Here is a 4,704-nt window from a genome sequence, read left to right on the forward strand (position 1 = left end):
TTATATCCTGATGGTGTCAGGTTAGTTTATATCCTGATGGTGTCAGGTTAGTTTATATCCTGATGGTGATCAGGTTAGTTTATATCCTGTTGGTGTCAGGTTAGTTCCTGTAGGTGATGGGTTAGTTTATATCCTGTTGGTGTCAGGTTAGTTTAAACCCTGATGGTGTCAGGTTAGTTTAAACCCTGATGGTATTGTGGTTGTTTATATCCTGTTGGGTCAGGTTAGTTTATATCCTGATGGTGTCAGGTTAGTTTATATCCTGATGGTGTCAGGTTAGTTTATATCCTGATGGTATTGTCAGGTTAGTTTATATCCTGATGGTGTCAGGTTAGTTTATATCCTGATGGTGATGGGTTAGTTTATATCCTGTTGGTGTCAGGTTAGTTCCTTTGGTGTGGGATTATGTTTATATCCTGTTGGTATCAGGTTAGTTCTGTTGGTGATCAGGTTAGTTTATATCCAGATGGTGTCAGGTTATTTAGTTTATATCCTGATGGTGTCAGGTTAGTTTATATCCTGTTGGTGTCAGGTTAGTTCCTGTTGGTGTCAGGTTAGTTTATATCCTGATGGTGTCAGGTTGTTTATATCCTGATCAAATCAGGTTAGTTTATATCCTTGGTACATCAGCTGTTAGTTCCTGTGCTGTACAGGTTAGTTAAAACCCCAAACAGATGGTGTCAGGTTGTTATATCCTGTTGGTGTCAGGTTAGTTTATATCCTGTTGGAAACCAGGAGGAATCCTGATGGTGTCAGGTTAGTTTATATCCTGATGGTGTCAGGTTAGTTTATAACAGAACTGTTGGTGTTCAAAGGTTCAGTTTATATCCTGTTAATGTCAGAACAGTTTATATCCTGTTGGTGTCAGGTTAGTTTATATCCTGATGGTGTCAGGTTAGTTTATATCCTGATGGTGTCAGGTTAGTTTATATCCTGTTGGTGTCAGGTTAGTTTATACCCTGATGGTGTCAGGTTAGTTTATATCCTGATGGTGTCAGGTTAGTTTATATCCTGATGGTGTCAGGTTAGTTTATATCCTGATGGTGTCAGGTTAGTTTATACCCTGATGGTGTCAGGTTAGTTTATACCCTGATGGTGTCAGGTTAGTTTATATCCTGATGGTGTCAGGTTAGTTTATACCCTGATGGTGTCAGGTTAGTTTATATCCTGTTGGTGTCAGGTTAGTTTATATCCTGATGGTGTCAGGTTAGTTTATATCCTGATGGTGTCAGGTTAGTTTATATCCTGATGGTGTCAGGTTAGTTTATATCCTGATGGTGTCAGGTTAGTTTATATCCTGATGGTGTCAGGTTAGTTTATACCCTGATGGTGTCAGGTTAGTTTATATCCTGTTGGTGTCAGGTTAGTTTATATCCTGATGGTGTCAGGTTAGTTTATATCCTGTTGGTGTCAGGTTAGTTTATATCCTGTTGGTGTCAGGTTAGTTTATATCCTGATGGTGTCAGGTTAGTTTATATCCTGTTGGTGTCAGGTTAGTTTATATCCTGATGGTGTCAGGTTAGTTTATATCCTGATGGTGTCAGGTTAGTTTATACCCTGATGGTGTCAGGTTAGTTTATATCCTGTTGGTGTCAGGTTAGTTTATATCCTGATGGTGTCAGGTTAGTTTATATCCTGTTGGTGTCAGGTTAGTTCCTGTTGGTGTCAGGTTAGTTTATATCCTGATGGTGTCAGGTTAGTTTATACCCTGATGGTGTCAGGTTAGTTTATATCCTGATGGTGTCAGGTTAGTTTATATCCTGATGGTGTCAGGTTAGTTTATACCCTGATGGTGTCAGGTTAGTTTATATCCTGATGGTGTCAGGTTAGTTTATATCCTGATGGTGTCAGGTTAGTTTATATCCTGATGGTGTCAGGTTACATTTATATCCTGATGGTGTCAGGTTAGTTTATATCCTGTTGTTGTCAGGTTAGTTTATATCCTGTTGGTGTCAGGTTAGTTTATATCCTGATGGTGTCAGGTTAGTTTATATCCTGTTGGTGTCAGGTTAGTTTATATCCTGTTGGTGTCAGGTTAGTTTATACCCTGATGGTGTCAGGTTAGTTTATATCTGATGGTGTCAGGTTAGTGTATATCCTGATGGTGTCAGGTTAGTTTATATCCTGTTGGTGTCAGGTTAGTTTATATCCTGTTGGTGTCAGGTTAGTTTATACCCTGATGGTGTCAGGTTAGTTTATATCCTGATGGTGTCAGGTTAGTTTATATCCTGTTGGTGTCAGGTTAGTTTATATCCTGATGGTGTCAGGTTAGTTTATACCCTGATGGTGTCAGGTTAGTTTATATCCTGATGGTGTCAGGTCAGTTTATATCCTGATGGTGTCAGGTTAGTTTAAACCCTGATGGTGTCAGGTTTTTATACCCTGTTGGTGTCAGGTTAGTTTATACCCTGTTGGTGTCAGGTTAGTTTATATCCTGTTGGTGTCAGGTTAGTTTATATCCTGTTGGTGTCAGGTTAGTTTATACCCTGATGCCCTCTGGTGTCAGGTTAGTTTATATCCTGATGGTGTCAGGTTAGTTTATATCCTGTTGGTGTCAGGTTAGTTTATATCCTGTTGGTGTCAGGTTAGTTTATACCCTGATGGTGTCAGGTTAGTTTATATCCTGATGGTGTCAGGTTAGTTTATATCCTGATGGTGTCAGGTTAGTTTATATCCTGTTGGTGTCAGGTTAGTTTATATCCTGATGGTGTCAGGTTAGTTTATATCCTGATGGTGTCAGGTTAGTTTATACCCTGATGGTGTCAGGTTAGTTTATATCCTGTTGGTGTCAGGTTAGTTTATACCCTGATGGTGTCAGGTTAGTTTATATCCTGATGGTGTCAGGTTAGTTTATATCCTGTTGGTGTCAGGTTAGTTTATATCCTGATGGTGTCAGGTTAGTTTATATCCTGTTGGTGTCAGGTTAGTTTATATCCTGATGGTGTCAGGTTAGTTTATATCCTGTTGGTGTCAGGTTAGTTTATATCCTGATGGTGTCAGGTTAGTTTATATCCTGATGGTGTCAGGTTAGTTTATATCCTGATGGTGTCAGGTTAGTTTATATCCTGATATGTGTGAGAATGTATTTAGTTTATATCCTGATGGTGTCAGGTTAGTTTATATCCTGATGGTGTCAGGTTAGTTTATACCCTGATGGTGTCAGGTTAGTTTATATCCTGATGGTGTCAGGTTAGTTTATATCCTGTTGGTGTCAGGTTAGTTTATATCCTGATGGTGTCAGGTTAGTTTATATCCTGATGGTGTCAGGTTAGTTTATACCCTGATGGTGTCAGGTTAGTTTATATCCTGTTGGTGTCAGGTTAGTTTATATCCTGATGGTGTCAGGTTAGTTTATATCCTGATGGTGTCAGGTTAGTTTATATCCTGATGGTGTCAGGTTAGTTTATATCCTGATGGTGTCAGGTTAGTTTATATCCTGTTGGTGTCAGGTTAGTTTATATCCTGATGGTGTCAGGTTAGTTTATATCCTGTTGGTGTCAGGTTAGTTTATATCCTGATGGTGTCAGGTTAGTTTATATCCTGATGGTGTCAGGTTAGTTTATATCCTGATGGTGTCAGGTTAGTTTATACCCTGATGGTGTCAGGTTAGTTTATATCCTGATGGTGTCAGGTTAGTTTATATCCTGATGGTGTCAGGTTAGTTTATATCCTGTTGGTGTCAGGTTAGTTTATACCCTGATGGTGTCAGGTTAGTTTATACCCTGATGGTGTCAGGTTAGTTTATACCCTGATGGTGTCAGGTTAGTTTATATCCTGTTGGTGTCAGGTTAGTTTATATCCTGATGGTGTCAGGTTAGTTTATATCCTGTTGGTGTCAGGTTAGTTTATATCCTGATGGTGTCAGGTTAGTTTATATCCTGATGGTGTCAGGTTAGTTTATATCCTGATGGTGTCAGGTTAGTTTATATCCTGTTGGTGTCAGGTTAGTTTATATCCTGATGGTGTCAGGTTAGTTTATATCCTGTTGGTGTCAGGTTAGTTTATGCCCTGATGGTGTCAGGTTAGTTTAAACCCTGATGGTGTCAGGTTAGTTTAAACCCTGATGGTGTCAGGTTAGTTTATATCCTGTTGGTGTCAGGTTAGTTTATACCCTGATGGTGTCAGGTTAGTTTATATCCTGATGGTGTCAGGTTAGTTTATATCCTGATGGTGTCAGGTTAGTTTATATCCTGTTGGTGTCAGGTTAGTTTATATCCTGATGGTGTCAGGTTAGTTTATATCCTGATGGTGTCAGGTTAGTTTATATCCTGATGGTGTCAGGTTAGTTTATACCCTGATGGTGTCAGGTTAGTTTATATCCTGATGGTGTCAGGTTAGTTTATATCCTGATGGTGTCAGGTTAGTTTATATCCTGTTGGTGTCAGGTTAGTTTATATCCTGATGGTGTCAGGTTAGTTTATATCCTGTTGGTGTCAGGTTAGTTTATATCCTGATGGTGTCAGGTTAGTTTATATCCTGTTGGTGTCAGGTTAGTTTATATCCTGATGGTGTCAGGTTAGTTTATATCCTGATGGTGTCAGGTTAGTTTATATCCTGATGGTGTCAGGTTAGTTTATATCCTGTTGGTGTCAGGTTAGTTTATATCCTGATGGTGTCAGGTTAGTTTATATCCTGTTGGTGTCAGGTTAGTTTATACCCTGATGGTGTCAGGTTAGTTTAAACCCTGATGGTGTCAGGTTAGTT

The sequence above is a fragment of the Oncorhynchus keta genome, chromosome 18 (genome assembly GCF_023373465.1).
Source record: "Oncorhynchus keta strain PuntledgeMale-10-30-2019 chromosome 18, Oket_V2, whole genome shotgun sequence".
Lineage (NCBI taxonomy): Eukaryota > Metazoa > Chordata > Actinopteri > Salmoniformes > Salmonidae > Oncorhynchus > Oncorhynchus keta.